The 17,029-nt window shown below is 53.1% G+C and overlaps 1 protein-coding gene across 4 annotated transcripts in view; it reads left to right on the top strand.

The window, feature by feature from the left end:
• The first annotated feature begins 7,487 nt into the window (after nt 1-7,487).
• The window catches only part of ARHGEF10 (Rho guanine nucleotide exchange factor 10), a 60,574-nt gene continuing 51,032 nt past the window's right edge, over nt 7,488-17,029 (top strand). For 3 of the 4 annotated variants that reach the window (XM_061134492.1, XM_061134495.1, XM_061134496.1), the window contains exons 1-2: nt 7,493-7,576; nt 8,883-8,995. The gene's annotated coding sequence lies outside the window, so the exon portion shown is untranslated. Of the gene's footprint in view, nt 7,577-8,882; nt 8,996-17,029 lie in introns of all 4 variants that reach the window. The other variant, XM_061134494.1, reaches the window with a different exon arrangement.

Consider the following 17,029-nt stretch of genomic DNA (forward strand, 5'->3'; position numbering starts at 1 on the left):
CTTCTTTGTTGTCTGTTTGTTGAATAATTCAGTCATATTAAACTTGGGAACAATTAAGTGAAAAAAGTAAAAAGTGATAAAAGCTAACTAAAAGATGTGATTTTGGATGTACAAGGAAAACTGAATTGTTGGTACTGAGGGCTTGCCGTAGGAATGGCACCTTATGGGGGTGGATCTGATGGACTGAGTGTCTAACCTGAAGGTAACTCGTGACACAGAACTTTACATCCTGAGCCTTAGTTGAAGTAAATATCTGTGACAGTTATTGTTGCTTTATACCCAGGCAAGCTCATAAAACCTAACAAAGCTACCATACCATGCATTTGGAACTATAATATGAAGTATGCTGTTTCTACACACACAAGTAAGCCAAAGTGAAAATAATTGAAGATGCTAGAACTGAACATAAATTACTTAAATTTTATATTAAACATTGCTGCCACCCAAAAGTAAGTTTAATTATAGAGGATGGAAAGAGAGCCTTGGGACTCTGAAAGAACCCGCAGGGATGATGGACTTGAACACTCACAGTGTTTCTTGATCATGTTAAAATTCACTTCAAATTCTGCCTCTTCTTGACCTTGATATCCTACTTACTTAAAAAAAAAAAAGAACTCCCTTGAGGGACTATCAAATGAACGGGCCCATTTAAGACATACAGTGAGAGTTTAGAAAAACACATACGCTGGTGGTACCAGCAGCCTGGCCCGCATCTCCATCAGTTGGATGACCCCAGGGCTCCTCCCAGACCCTGGGTCTTATCTGAGGCTTCACTGAATACTATTTTTGCCTATTGAAGAACTTCACATACTTGCGAATACACAGTTGAGGTGTCTCATTTCTTTCAGATTTGTCAACATTGTTCTTTTTTTTTTTTTTTTTTTTAATACCAAGTAGCATTCAGCAGCAGTAGCAGCATTCAATTGAGGGCTTCCCTGATAGCTCAGTTGGTAAAGAATCCGCCTGCAATGCAGAGACCTCAGTTTGATTCCTGGGTTGGGAAGACCCGCTGGAGAAGGGATAGGCTACCCACTCCAGTATTCTTGGGTTTCCCTTGTGGCTCAGCTGGTAAAGAATCCGCTTGCAATGTGGGAGACCTGGGTTCGGTCCCTAGGTTGGGAAGATCCCCTGGAGAAGAGAAAGGCTACCCACTCCAGTATTCTGGCCTGGAGAATTCCATGGACTGTATAGTCTATGGGGGTCTCAAAGAGTCGGAGAGGACTGAGCGACTTTCACTTTCAGCGTTCCATTACATGGATGTAACAGTATTTGTTTATCTGATCACCTACTGATGTGTTGTCTCTCCAAAGGCACTGTTTTGAATAAAGCTGCCAAGAACACTCCTTGTACAAATCTTGCAATGCAGGTTTTTGTAGCTGGGATAAATACCTAGTGGAATTGCTGGATCAGATGGTACTTACATGCTTAGTTTATGAGACTGCAGATGGTCTTCCTGATAAAATGTTCTATCTGCACCCCCATAATCAACACGAGAATTCCAGTCACCCCCTTCCCAGCCTTGATAGCACTTGGTGTTGTCAGAATTCTCCACTGTATCATTTTCATGAGCAAACATCTCCTTTTCAATAAAGACCAGGGTCATTTTTGGAGGATTACAAGCAGGATGAAGAGAGGGACACTGCAGCTAAGGGCTGGGTCCCACAGATGTCCAGCTCACACACCAGGCCTCGCCCACTTCTGACTGACCTGGGCTCCCTTCCCTGGGTTCAGTAATTGGTCAGGGAACTCAAGGAACACTACTTATGTTTACCGGTGTGTTACATACGTACAGGAAAGGATGAGGTTGAAAGATACGGACAGTCAGATGATGAGGCACAGAGGGCGAGGTCTGGGAGTGTCTGGGGGACAGGAGCTTCCGCCCCTGGAGCTGGGGCTGTGCCCACGTTCCCGGAAGCTCTCTGAACCCTGTAGTTTGTGGGTTTTGATGGAGGCTTCATCACAGAGGCACAGCCACGATGCATCATGAATTCAGTCTCCAGCCTTTCTCCTCCCAGGAGAGGCGGGTGGGGCCGGAAGTTCCAAGCTTCTAATCTCAGCTCAGTGACTTTGGAGCCCCCGTCCTGAAGCCACCACATTAGAACAAACGCGCTCCCAGGACCCAGGAACCCCACAGGATTGAGGGGTTCTGTCCCCTGGGTCACAGCTCCGTGACCACAGCCAGGTGGGAGGGGGCGGCGGGCAGGAAGCTGGGAAGTGGAAGCGGAGCATCTCAGCGGGCTTCTGCAGAATTTGGGCTTCTGCAGAATTTGCAGGAAGGGTCCCAGGTGCAGAGGGGACTGGCCTGCAGGCACGTGAGAGGGTTTGGAAGTTGGGGAGGGGGGCCGGCAGGCTGTGGCAGCATAGCCTGCAAAGTAGCTGAGGTAGCCTCGATCAGGAGCAGGGACTCCTGGTCCCCAGAGAGGTGCTCACATCCTTCCGGCATGGGTGGGAGTGGAGCCGGGAGGTCACCCCGCCTCCGGGCTCTCGGTGCAGCGGGAGTCAGCGTCCTGCTGAGAGGGGGAGGTGGGGAGGGCAGCCCAGGGGATCCATCAGGGCTGGGACCTGCCTGAGGGGGTGGGAATACCCTTGAGCAAAGGAAGCATTGTGGGGGTGATGGTGGGCATGGGGGCAGGTCCAGGATCAGGCGGGGAGCTGCAGTGGGGAGCGAGGGCGGGGGTCTGGGCCCCTCTGTCCCCTGCAGGCCCTCCTTCCTGGGCTGTCAGACTACCTGGCTCTGAATTCCCAGGGCCCAGACCCAGTCCCCCACCTCATCTGGCGGGTCCCGGATAACTAGGTGCAGATGCTGCCCAGTTCTGAGGGGCGCTGGCCTCTCTCAGGGTGGGGTGGGGGCTGCGATGCCCTGCTTCTCACCCACGGAGACCCAGTCCGTGGGGACAGAAAAAGGAGTGGGGTGCTGGCCTTGTCTCGGGGCTGCTCGAGCCACGGCACCTTCCTGACTGTATCTTCTCAGCACCTATGACACCCCCGCCCCACCCTGCTGAGAATCAGAGCTCGTTCTGGGCAGGACCAGGGCTCTGAGAGCAAGAAGAAACGTTCTAGAACACCCAACCTCTTTCTCTGTCCTTCTTTGACATTCCTTCCCAGTCCCAGCTCCCCGAATTTTGAACTGCTCTGCCAGAGGAGGGGAGGGGGGGAGGGAGGGAAGAGCACAGCCCCCGGGGCCTCACACCTCGGGTGTCACCTGCTGGCCCCCAGGAGCCTGCGTGTGAGCGTGAAGCACTGAGGTGGAGGCCCCTGTCCACCACCCCAAGTCTGCAAGGCTGGGGGGCCGGCCTTCCCTGCTCCGAGCCTGCCCTTCACCTCCCCCGCTGGAGACACAGCGAAGCCAGAAAACAGCTTAGTCCTTGTTGCAAGCGCTCTGGGAACAAAAGAGTCCTGTCTCCTGCCTGGAACAATGATTCCTTCTCCCCCTCCAGATTCCAGTGACCACCAGAAACAGCAGCCGCGTGACCCCGCCTCACTTATCTCCCTGGGTGCTTCTGCCTCCTCTCTGCTTCCTGGGCTTTGCTTCCCCCCCGCACCCCACCACCCTCCACGTCCCCTTGGCCTGCCAGCCATCGCAGGGGATATGGGTGGGGGCAGGGTGGGAAGCAGAGACGCTTCAGGCAAGCCCAGGAGGGGAGTGTGGCTCAGTGAGGGAGGAGGCCCTGGGCACAGGTGCTGGGACCCTAACACCAAAGCATCTCTGGTCCAGGCCCTGGGGCTTGGGCTGAGGGAGTGCACCCCCAGACACTCTGGTGGTCGTTTATGCAGAAAGGGACACACAGTTTTGGGCAGAGAGTTTGCTCCAGGTCTGTTTTGATTTTTATTTTTTTCATACAGTGCAATGGTTTTGAGGTTCATCTCAGCTACTGAGTGTAGTTTATTCCTTCTTGTTACTGTTATTTTTTGTTACACACAGTGTTCTACTGTGTGGCCAAGTGTACCACACTTGGTTGATACACTCACCCCTTGATGGAATTTGAATTGTTCCCAGTTTTGAACTATGCACTGTTTGGAACAGTTTGAAATGTTATGAATCAAAAACTCGTGCAATGGTCTTTTTATGGACTTAGGTTTTCAGGTTCCTTGAGGACATATCTAAGAGCAGGGTTGCTGAGCCTGTCCTACAAGAAACTGCAGAACAAATGTTCTGAGTGGCTGTACCATTCTACATTCACATCAGCAATGTGCAGTTGTGACAGTTCATTTTATGGGGCAACTGACAGCCATGGGTTACCCAGATTGAACATTACTTCCAGGTGCTTCCAGAGGAGATTGTCCTTTGAGTCGGTGGACTCAATAAACTGCCCCCACTCATGTGGGTGGGGGTGGTCCAGTCAACTGAGGGTTGACTGTAACAAGATGGAAGAAGGAGCAGCCCCTCCTTTGGTGAGCTGGGTCATCTCAGATCATCTGCTCCTGTCCTCAGACTGGGATTCACGTCATCGGCTCCCGCAGTTCCCTGGCTCTCCGGAGTCAGATGGCAGCATCGTGGTGCTTCTCAGCCTTCACACCTGTGTGAGCCAGTTCCTCATAATCAGTCTCTCCTGGCTTCTCTCTCCAAATATGCATATAATAGCCCACTGGTCAAAGGCAGAATTGCAATGGAAATTCTCATCTTTCATCCTCTTCCACAAAAGGGCTTACAGAAAACGGTGATGTATCTGAAGAACACTAGCCCAGATAGGACTGGAGGCCTGAGTTAGAGCTCGTTCTGCCCCAGCATCCCACCCCACCCCCTGCAGCATGCTCTTCCCAGTGACCCTGAGCTTAGGGGTTAATAGGGCCGTTGTGGAGATGGGGCGCTTCATTCCATGCTTCTAGTTACAGTGCTGCTACTGTATTGTCCCCATTGATCCGAAATAACATGATTTCTGAGTGAAAAATGATGACAATGGCAGCCTCTTGAACTTCCTTAAGTTTTTGAAAATGAACTTGTGAGCCATCTATTAGAAACAGTGGTTCAATATGTTTTCTTGCTCCTGAAAATTATGACCTAGTGAGCATCTACTCTTCCTGGACATCACAGTGTTCTCTGTGTGGTTCTCCCTTTCAAGTTTCTTATCTATGATGTGGACACTATTAATCACATTTTCTAGAGGATGAGAGGGAAGTTCAGAGACTTGTGTAATTCACACAGGATTTTACTAGTGTTACAGATCAAAAGAGGATCCCCAAATCCTTTGTTTCATCCATGCACAGTATAACTTCTTTCTTATTTCTGCCCCACTAGATCAGAAAACACATATCAGGATCTTCTTGTTGGGTAGTGAACTAGCGCTAATTCACTTGGGCTTTCTATCTCTGTCCACCATGGTTACTAGGAAAATTGGGTAAGAGATCTTTGAATAAGTTATTCAAAGAGTCCTAGGAAAAGAGACCCAAAATAATTTTTCCAATAACATTAAAGTCACTGAGAGGAAGTATCTTTTTTTTTTCATTTATTTTTATTAGTTGGAGGCTAATTACTTTACAATATTGTAGTGGTTTTTGCCATACATTGACATGAATCAGCCATGGATTTGCATGTGTTCCCCATCCCGATCCCCCCTCCTGCCTCCCTCTCCATCCCATCCCTCTGTGTCTTCCCAGTGCACCAGCCCTGAGCACTTGTCTCATGCATCGCAGCACTGTTTATAATTGCCAGGACATGGAAGCAACCTCGATGCCCATCAGCAGACGAATGGATAAGGAAGCTATGGTACATACACACCATGGAATATTACTCAGACATTAAAAAGGAAGTATCTTTTTCAATTGATTCAGGCTCTAGTATCTTTCCAGAGTGCTCTAAAACAGTTCAATCTTTTCCCATAAAATTAGTAATCTCTAATAATACAGATTGCTAAAATATTACCTTGTGCACGTGTGTGTGTGTGTGCTAAGTTGCTTCAGTCAAGTCCGACTCTTTGAGACCCTGTGGACTGAAGCCCACTAGGCTCCTCTGTCCATGGGCTTCTCCAGGCAAGACTACTGAAGTGGGTGGCCATGCCCTCCTCTAGGGATCTTTGAAACCCAAGGATTGAAACCACATCTCTTATATCTCCTGCTTTGGCAGGTGGATTCTTTACCACTAGCACCACCTGGGAGACCCCAAAATAATACCTTACCTACTACTATTTCTCCCCAATCATTGTATCTTTATATGGTAGCTGTGAGTTACATGAGCTACAATTTGCAGGGAAAGAACTTTTACAGAGCATGGTGGCTTTAGAGTCATTTGATGTTTAAATTAGCTTTGTGACATTTAATTATATTATTGTCTCCCTTCTACAAATCTAGTGGATGGCACCCTAGATCTTTATGATGCCTGGAATTTCTAAAATTCTGAATTAAATTACTTCTATGATTGAGAGGTTTGGACAGGAGTCACACAGGGTGTGACTCACTATTTAGTGTTGACCAGGTAACAGGCAACATTCTATAACTGTCATTTTGGTTTGTATTCTTCTCTGGCATTTTGTCCTACAGCAGAAATTACAGCAATAATATGCTTCCTTTTTAAAATTATAAAACGAAGAAATGCCCCTTGCAAATAATTCCAACAACACATTAGGGAATTCTTTTTCATCTTAAGGCGCTTTTGTGAGGAACCAAGCATATATGCAGATTTTCACCTCAAATGAGCTCATAGTAGGATGCTTTTTAGGCTCAGACCCTAAAGATTCTGCCTGCAAAGCAAGAGATCGGGGTTCGGTCCATGGGTCGGGAAGATCCCCCTAGAGAAGGGAATGGCTACCCACTCCAGTATTCTTGCCTGGGAAATCTCACGGACAGAGGAGCCTGGGGGCTACAGCCCACGGGGTCGCAAAGAGTTTGACACGACTGAGTGGCTCACAGTTTCCCTTAGGCCCGGTTAGCACTGTCCATTCAAAGGGTGACACCGCAGGGTTACCCTCTGCCTCTTAAGTTATTACTTTTTGGCTCTTACAGGGTAGTGAATTCTAACCCATGTTCACTGGTAAAGTGAAGGTGAATATGAGAACTTTTTAGTAAAAGGCAAGCTTTAAAAACTGCCTCGGAAATGTGAGAAGTCTTTGCTTTTCCAAACCTCCAAGACTTGGCGGGTCTGAGGCAGCTGACCTCCCGAGGAGCCAGGAACGCCCCTGCAGGCAGGGCCAGCCAGCAAAGGGAAGGGGTGGAAGCTCTGGGGAAAGGGAGGGGGTGGGGGACCTGGGGGAGAGATAGGCCAGAGGACCCTGCCCACGCGTGCCTTGCCCGAGGGCTCTGCGCGGAGAGGCGAGGGTCCGAAGGTCCGGGGGTCCGGGAAACGTGCGCGCCCGGCGCCCGAGACCACGCGTGCGCAGCCGAGCCGGGCGTTGGGCAGAAGGAGGGGGCGCGCGGCCACGTGGCTCCGCAGGAATGCGCGGGCGCGGGGGCGGGGCAAGACCGAGGAACGGGCAGGCGTAGCAGCCAATGGGCTCCCGGCGCTGCGAAATTAGGCCAATCACGGCGCTCGGGCGGGCCGACCTCCCTGTGGGCGGGGCCAGGGCGCATCCCGGGGCGGCGGACTCGGGGCTGGGAGAGGGGTCGTCGGAGGGACGGCGGGCTGGGGTCCAGTCCCGGCTGCAGGGTGAGTGCGGGTCGGGGAGGACTGGGTCCCGTGGCTTGAGTGCGGGCGGGGGACGGCTGGGGTTCTGCGGGATGAGAGCGGGCGGGGGTGGGGTGGGGGTCCTTGAAGGGCGCCTCCCGCAAGCCCACCTATCGCGGAGCTTCGGAGTTTCCTTTTTAACTTGGGAAGCTTCCCTTCTGCCCAGTTCCCTCGAACTGGCGGATCCCAGCGCACCTTGCAGTCCGAGCTGCCCGCCCACCCCAGATTTTGGGGGACGGTGCGAGGGCCGCTCGGGGCGCACGCCGCCCCGGGCATGGACAGTGCAGGTGGCGGAGCTGAGGCCCTGGAAACGCCCCACTTATCTCGAGTCCCGGGATAACGGCAACGGATCGAGACCCACCAGCCGTCAGGAGATGCGGGAGGCACCCCGGGCCCGGCCTGGGGTCTGGATGAACCGGGCCCCAGTGAAGTCCCTTGAGGAGTGGCCAGTTGGGGTGTTTAGGTCAGGAACAGTCGTTTGTATTTTCCTATAAAGGCAAAAGTCCTTGGCCCACTTTGCTGCTGCTGCTAAGTCGCTTCAGTCGTGTCCGTTTCTGTGCGACCCCATAGACGGCAGCCCACCAGGCTCCTCAGTCCCTGGGATTCTCCAGGCAAGAATACTGGAGTGGGTTGCCATTTCCTTCTCCTTGGCCCACGTTAGGGTGAAGGTAATTGCTACTTTAGAAACCCCGCCTCCCGTCTCGCATGGCTGGGAGACAAACAGGTGCGCTGCCAGCCGGGACAGGTGACTCCTCATCCCTACCTGACCACACTTCCCCTCTGGAAGACCCTCAGTTTGAAGGTAGAAATCTGAGTAAATGTTTCAGCTTTTAACAGGATGTGAACATTCTGAGAAAGCAGCAGACATACTTGGTGCAATGTAATATTTACATTTCAATTACTGGGGGTGAAAATTCTTATGAACTCAAACTGCAGTGGATTTTTAGCTTTTCTTTGGTTGAGCCACAAAGTCAAAATAAAGTAGCTGCCAATGTCCTGGATCTTATGCAAGAGTTACTTAATAGTAACAAGAGTTCCAGGTAGAACATTGCAAGGAATAACATTTTTACTGTTCGTTGCTTAAAATATGTATTTTGAACATGTTTTCAAGGAAATAACCTTTTTAATAAAGGAAAAATGAGATATACTCTGTGTAATATTAATATATTGATATAATGTATCCTTTAAGCTCTCACCATGTTTACTTGATTGGCCCTGGGGTATGGTTTGGTTAAGTGACTCCATCTGCAGCCCAATATTTCAGTTATTGAAATATCAATAATTTCAGATATGCAGATGGCACCACCCTTATGGCAGAAAGCAAGAGGAACTAAAGAGCGTCTTGATGAAAGTTGAAAGAAGAGAGTGAAAAAGCTGACTTAAAACTCAGCAATCAGAAAAGTAAGATCATGGCATCTGGTCCCATCACTTCATGGCAAATAGATGGGGAAACAATGGAAACAGTGACAGACTTTATTTTTGGGGGCTCCAAAATCACTACAGATGGCAGCTGCAGCCATGAAATTAAAAGACACTTAGTCCTTGGTAAAAAAGCTATGACCAACCTAGACAGCATATTAAAAAGCAGAGACATTACTTTGCTGACAAATCTCTGTGTAGTCAAAGCTGTGGTTTTCCAGTAGTCATGTATGGATGTGACAGTCAGACCATAAAGAAGGCTGAGTACCAAAGAATTGATGCTTTTGAACTGTGGTGTTGGAGAAGACTCTTGACAGTCCCTTGGACTGCAAGGAGATCCAACCAGTCTATCCTAAAGGAGATCAGTCCTGGGGGTTCATTGGAAGGACTAATGCTGAAGCTGAAGGTCCAGTCCTTTGGCCACTTGATGCAAAGAACTGACTCATTGGAAAAGAACCTGATGCTGGGAAAGATTGAAGGCAGAAGGAGAAGGGGATGACAGGGGATGAGATGGTTGGATGGCATCACCAACTCAATGGACTTGAATTTGAGCCAACTCCAGGAGATGGTGAAGGACAGGGAAGCCTGGCGTGCTGCAATCCATGGGGTTGCAGAGTTGGACATGACTTAGTGACTGTTGTTGTTGTTAAAACAACAACAGCATCTGCAGTTAGGTGGCTGTGTGGCTGTTCATAGTCAGGTGTAGACTCCCATGGTTTCCTGAAATAATTGATTAGTATCCCTCTCTCTCTCTCGGGCCAGGTATTATCAAAGCAGTTATAGACATTTAGGGATGAGGTAAAATCCAGAGTTATTAAAAATAACTGTTTTTTAATCTATTACAGTCAAGCTTGACTTTGTTTTACTGAATTTGTCTTCTTGATATTTTGACGTGCTGCGTGGTCTCTGATGTTTTTCTGGTGAGGTTAGAAGGTTAGAAACTTCTCTTTGGAGATTCTTGGAGATTGAGGTCTTCTGGTGGCATTTGGACCCTGGGCTGAGTTCTGGAATTGCTCACCCGACCCTGGAAGAGTCACATCCCCCGTAGAACCTCAGTTTACTCACTTAGGAAATTGCTGGAAGGCAAGTTGTAGAAATGTATTATAAACCAAGAATGTTCTGCATGAGAGCAAAATGAAAATGCCGTGAGTGTGGCTGTGTCACTATAAATTAAAGACCCATATCGGATAGTACAGTATTCTTATTGCACGAAGCGTGATAGGAAGGCTGCAATGAAAATCCAGATCTTGAGGTACTCCGGCCATGTTGGTGTTTATTTCACACGTTACTCATAGTTTGCCCGGGTAGACAGGGAGTGGAATGAAACGAGACAGGAGGGGATCACAGGCATTAAACATTTATGGGGCAGGACTACGGCTCCCTCAGTTACGCCTGCTGGAAATGTAGTTTGGGAAGTTGTGGGGCTTAGCAGTACAGAGGGGCATCGGATCTGGGGGTGTGGGGCGGGGCCAGCAGTGGGGGCTCGGGCCCTTCTCTAACCGTGATGGCTGTGAGAGTGAGGCTCAGGAGAGCTGGCACGGGACCCCTGACCCGCCACCAGCCAACCTCCCCCCCAGGACACATCCCTCACGGGGGCTCCTTCCCAACTCAGACTTTAGAGAGCCAGGCCTTGAAGTTGGTTTTTGCTTCTTTACATCTTTGTGTCTTTGTGTGCCTTTTCAAAACTTTGATTATAATAATGACCAGTCACAGGCCCTGCTGTTATTCTTTCATTTCCTGTTCTTCTTTATGTCGGGAAAGTAATGTGTACCTGCTAGTAGAGAGTGCTTTCTGTGAGTTGTTGATGTTTTATGGTTCCATTATGCAATGTTCAAAAGATTTTTTAAAAGATCTTTTGGAGTTTTTGTTTTAGGTTTAGTGTTTCTCTTCCAGGAGCCACTCTCTGATACTAGAAATTGCTTTTTAAAGTAAGTGTGGTGTCAGAGGTTGCTGCAACCTCCCGGTGCCCTTGTGAAAAGGAGTGGGGACGAGGCCCGCGGGGGCGAGGGGAGACCTCAGTGCTCCTAGGAGGACGGCTGAGCCAGCCTTCCCCAGGGGGCCACTGGCCAGTGGCCCAGGTGAGGCTCCAAGACCTTGACTCGGTGAGTCACTTGGGACTCCTGAACTGGGCATTTTATGAAGAAAACAAAAGGAATCAGTGAGGGTACCCAAACAGTCTGCACACGGGTACCTATGCGAAGCCAAGGCCTTCTCCACGCACGAGGAGGTCGGGGTCCTGGAGGCGGGGGCTTTGCTTCCTGGACTGAGGCTTCACTCTTGATTCTTGGGTTGGAGACTGGCAGTTTGCGGGGAACCAGTACCTGACAAGTGGACATCTTTTTTTTTTTTTTTTTTTAAAGAAAGCACTGTGGACCTTCAGGCTTCAAAGTCAAACAGATGTGAACTTTGAACTTGAGTCATTTCTCATCTGTGTGGAGACCAGGATCTGACCGTACAGGACAGGCTGAGGAGTTTTAATAGAAGTGCGCCGTGCACACACACACGCAGTATTTTATTCTGTTATTCACGTTCTTTCTCTGAAGGGGTCTTGGTGGTGACTGACTTGGAGGAGCTTGAGAGTGTTGAGCTGAAACGGTCGGAGCAGAGGTCCATGTCTGTCTCCACTGGGGCTGGAAGTCCTTGGTGGGTGTTGTTGTTCAGTTGCAAGATTGTGTCCAACTGTTTGCGACCCCATGGACTGTAGCCCACCAGACTCCTCTGTCCATGGGATTCTCTAGGCCAGAATACTGGAGTGGGTTGCCATTCCCTCCTCCAGGGGATCTTCCTGACCCAGGGATTGAACCTGGGTCTCCTGCACTGCAGGCGGGTTCTTTACCCGCTGAGCCACGGGGGAAGCCCAGGAAGCCTTGGACCCAGGAGGGTGTTGGGGTCTCCAGCGCAGGGAGTCAGGAGGGTGCTCTGCCCCTCGGGCCGGCTCTGCCTTGCTTCAGCAGTGGCATGCAAGGGCTTGGAAGTGCAGGCATTTGCCTAGCGGTGGGGATGGGACGCCTGTGTGGGCCATTGTAGAAACAGCCGAGGATTTCCAGAGTTAGACGTGATCCCAACTCAGGAGCCAGAGTCTGCTTCTGGGTGAGGAGTGCTGAGCTCTGATGGAAGGAATTCGGCGTGTCTCTTCAGTCCCTGTGTGTGCAGGTCTGAGCCTGGCCGAGATGCCGGGAGGCCAAGCGTGGGGCTGGAGCTTGGGGTGGTGCGGCCGTCAGCTCCCTCTGGGGGACGTGGCCTTGGCCCCTGGCCCCGGCGGCCTGCTCGCTGTGAAACTGATAAGACATCAATGCACACTTTGTTCTCAAGCCCTGGACTGGGCAGTGGCCAGTGGGCAGCCCTGGTTCTGTCCATCAGAGAAGCTGAGTTGGATGTTGCTTGCGTGGCCGGGGACTCAGCCTGCGGGCCCTTCTCCCAGACTGTGCCAGGGCCAAGCCTTGTGTCAGAGTTCTTGTCCCGGGGGGCATTCATTTGGTCACTTTTCTTTTGGAACTAAAATCAGACCCAGGCCAGGGTCTGCGGAGGATAGAGTCCTGCCTCGGGTCCAGAACTGATCGGGGCCTGGTGGAAACCCACTGGACCTGCCGCTGGCCTCTGTTCTGGAAAAGCATTTAGACACACGCTGCTCCTGGTGATTTAATAGGAAGGAATGAAAGATGCAGCGTTTGCCAGATGGCAGGAGTGTTTAGGGTGTGAATCACAGGTAGTTGAGGGGGAGAGATTATTTCCAAGGTGTGCGTCCCTGCATCCCGTCTGGGCCGACAGGAGGGCAGGGGACCCTGGCGCCCATCTCCCCCGTGTGTGGGCAGGGGTGGGGACCCGGGGGAGGCCAGGTGGCTGAGGGCCTCCTGGGCTTCACAGCAAGGTGCTCTCCTGGCACCCCCGCGGTCTGCAGGGTGGTCCGAGTCGGTGTCAGGTGGGTGGGCGTCCATAGGGAGCGACCAGGTGGGGCCAGGCCTCCCTGCACCGGGCCGGGTCGCTGCCTGGACACGTGATGAAAGGCTCCAGTCTCGGGGGACAGCGGCTTCGCCCGCATCTGCCTGATGTATGCACACATGCACACAGCACCCTTCCGGCTCTTCAGGAGGAGTTACTTGTAGTTCCCATAAATAAGGGTGCACTCATGCTGCAGCGTGACCCCTCAGGCAGGGCCCACAGGTGGGCAGCAGGTGCCCATGTAAGGAAGGCGGGGGCTTGGGTGTCAGCCCAGGGTTTCCCCAAATTCCTTCCGTCCCAAGGCGGGATGCCGTGTCTGTCAGGGTGACTTTTGAGAGCTGGAATTTACTTTATGCAAGAAATTGCTGGGCGTGTGGGTCCCGAGAGGAGGGGCGGGTGAGGGTGCGTCTCCGGCCTCCTCCCCGTCTCCCTGCTCCCCTCCTCCCAGATGTGTCCAAGTAAAGGCAGAATTAACTTTGTCCTTGGTGAGTTCTGAAAGGAAGGGGTCTTGTGTCTAGATGGTTCTGAGAGGAGGCTCTCCGGCTGGACTGCGTGGTCTTGGACACCTGTGTTTGTGCCTGGAGGCAGGTGGGCTTCAGGAGCTCATAGAGGGGACGTTTGGGCTGCAAGTCTGGACTATGTGTGGGGCAGGGCCCGCTGGGTCTGGGGCACCCCGTGTCCAGTCCCGTGCAGGCCGCTGGTTTAGGGGTTTGAAGGGAGGTGAGCCGGACCAGGAAGGGTGGGGAGCATCGCCCAGGGCCGCCCCGCCCTCGGTGTGTCTGAAAGCGGTCCCGCCTCAGCTACGGCTATGGGCTCTGACCCTCGTTTGGAGGCCCTGCTGAATAGTCAATGCATTTCCACGCCTGCAAACCTGCAGATGCCGGCCTGGGTGGAGCCGGAGCCGCACGGGTTGGTTCCTGTTGTCCTGCGTGTCACGGCCTGGGGCCTGTAGGGACTGTGTCTGGGAAGGCTCCGGTGACTCCCCGGGGAAGGAGCACACTATGGGGTAGAGCTGTCACCCCACCATGTCCACAGGATTGGCAGAGCTCTGTCCTGGAGCCTGTGCCCTGAGGGGCCAGGCAGACATGGGGATGGCGTCAGCGCTCCTGTGGAGGCCAGGGCGGCCAGCGGGGCTCCATTTCCTGACTTTCGGCCAAACTTGTGTTCCTCCCACTTCCCCCCTGCTGTCTGGCCCCTGTTCCTCGGCGGTGTCCCCAGCCTGGCAGTGTCCACCTCTCCTGTCCCTGCCTCCCCGTCTGGTTCCCTGGCTGTCACAAGCCCCGCCCAGGACGGGCTTCCCAAGGAAGGGGTATGTCCCTTCCTGCTGGTGGAGCAGAGAGCAGGCGGGGAGGGGGAGGGGGAGACAGAGACGGGGCCAGAGACACAGAGACGGGGCCAGAGACACAGAGACACAGAGACAGGGCCAGAGACACAGAGACGGGGCCAGAGACACAGAGACACAGAGACAGGGCCAGAGACACAGAGACAGGGCCAGAGACACAGAGACGGGGCCAGAGACACAGAGACAGGGCCAGAGACACAGAGACAGGGCCAGAGACACCGAGATACAAGGACAGAGAGAGGGGGAGACGTGGAGAGATACAGAGACACACAGCAGGGAAGGAGGACAGAGCTCAGTCTGCAGGGTGAGTGGATTTGGACCTGGGAGTGTGCAGAGGAAGTTGGTTTGTAAGGATTTGAGGCCAAGGCAGCAGAGCCAGGAGGCGTGGGTGTGGCCGGCAGGGTGTGGGCTGCGGTTCCCAGTGAGGGCCCCTCCCACAAGTTCTCAGGGGTTGATCCCCAGGGCGAAGAACCCTTTGGAAAAGACTGAACATTTGCCGATTGGCTGCTGTCTAACAGTCTTTGCTGCATGGAATAAATTGCTTCTATTCACTCTTTTTTCTTTTTTGGGCGGGGGGCGGGGGGTGAGTGGACTCAGGCCCCATGGATGGCCTCAGTCTGGTGTGAGCAGAGAAACAGGTGACCCAGGACACACCGCAACAGGGCCCTGTGGGTGCTTGGCACCCCGTGCCCTCCGAGGTCAGATTCGATGGTCACCAAGTAGATGTATCCCGGCAGCTGCATTCCCAGCCTGGCTTATGGGAAGAGCTGCTTTTCCTTCTTTCCCCTTCCTCTCTCCATTCTCCTTCCTTCCTTCATTCTTGTTTCTGTGAGCATCACGTTTACTTAAAAATCTATGAAACCATTCAGTGAAAAGGCTTTGTGTTTGGTTTGCTGTGGAGTTTGACTTAACTTAGAGTTAAGTTCATGGAGCCTTCCCAACAAGACATGTGAGCTTTTCACTCTTCCCTCCTGGATCTCCATGTGGAGGTAGATAGAGCCTTTCTCCCGTGAGCTCACTCGGAAGTTTGTGGTTTTAGATAGAGAAGGGCCCGGCGGCCGTGAGCCATCTGGGTTCCGTGTCCCAGCGTCCCCAGGCCCTGTCCCCGGGCTTCAGGTGCATTGGCTCCCACTCGCGGCTGATGTCCAGCGCTTGTGAGGGACCCTGGGTCCCCCGACAGTCTGCAGCACAGTCTGCGGTGGGTGGACTCTGGGGGTACGAGCTGGGTGGGTCAGGCACAGGCTCAGCGTATAATCTGTGCCCCACCTCGTGTGACTGGGCAGCACCGATGCCCCGGGGTGAGTGCCGTCTGCCTCCAGCCCCGCGGCCGCTGACAGGGGCGTCCCTTCATCTCGGTTCACAGCGGGGACGCCGGGGCCCCGGGCCAGAGGGGAGCCCCGAACAGGGTCTCCCCAGACAGGCTTCCGCGTCCTGGCTCTGGCCCCAGGTACTTGTGCTGTTTCTCTGCAGGGATGACCTTGGTGGAGACTGCATCCCTTTCCTCACTCTCTGGACCCCGAGTCCCCGGGGGAAATACCTGCGGGAGAGGCGGCAGGTCCCAGACCCTCGGGGCATCCACGGTGCTCTCCCTGCAGATCTGCAGAGACGGCCCAGCTGCTGGAAACCTCACTGGAGCAAAGACTCAGGCTATTTCCATGAAATGTGAGGAAAAAAATCTAGTGACAGGGCACTTCCATAGCTGCCCAGGCTCTGGGGCAGAGTCCTGGCCACATCACAGGCCCACCCCATGCCCTGCCCGTCTCTCCAGGTGGCCACTTACGCCGCACGTGCCGTCTTTTGTTGGAAACCACAGCCCCAAACTGGAGAAGGACAGTGATAATCCCCAGGGCCTGGCAGCCCAGACCGGCATTACCTCCTGCCGTTTGTTTGCCGGGGCTTGGGGGACTTGTGAGAAAGTCAGGCTTTTTCTCCATTCCTGGGTTGGTCGTGGGCCAAGCGGGCTCCACGCTGTCCCTGAAAACACTGTCTACAAACCCAGCGGGCAGCCAGGAGGCAGTAGGCGCCGACCAGAGGCGGCGGGGCGGCCAGAGAAGGTGGGAGGAGACCCGGCTCTCGCCCGCCCAGCGTCGGGGAGCGAGCTTCCTGGGGCAGTGCCTGCATGGAGCGGAGCAGGGAACACGGGCACCCAGGCCCCCAGACCCAGAAGCAGGCCCTGTGTGCGGGCGTCTCCTGAACAGTCTCCTTCTCAGGAAGGTGCTTGCCCGCCGATGCTGGTTTTGGAGGTAACAGCCCCTGAGTATCATGATCTTGTGAAATCCACACACGTCACACACACAGGCCAGGGCACTGGGGCTGGTCCCAGTGCCAGCTCTGCCCCGGGGACGGGCCCCGGGCATCCTCTCGTCTGCAGCAGGAAGACTGGGATGGCTACGCGGTGCATCTCGGCGTCCTGGGAGCTCAGCAGGTGAGCGGTGCTGGTTCAGTAGGATCAGGCTCCAGAGTAAGAGAAATACTGGCATGTTCTGTTTTGTCCTGTGTTAGGAATGGAAAAAGAGAAGCAACTTTGGCTCTCTCTTATGCATTGTGAGTAGGACAAATAGCATTAATGAGGTTTGTACAGTGTGGTTTAAGATGAGTAAGTGATGCGATAGAGAAACCCGAGGAATCTGCAACACTTGGAAAACCCCGAGGTCTGGTGCGCCTGTGCGTCTGGCTTCTCTGGGTGAGCCTGGCCGTGGGCCAGTGGCATCTGCTTGAAGGACGATGGGGCTAGG

This window comes from Dama dama, chromosome 32, assembly GCF_033118175.1.
Source record: "Dama dama isolate Ldn47 chromosome 32, ASM3311817v1, whole genome shotgun sequence".
Classification (NCBI taxonomy): domain Eukaryota; kingdom Metazoa; phylum Chordata; class Mammalia; order Artiodactyla; family Cervidae; genus Dama; species Dama dama.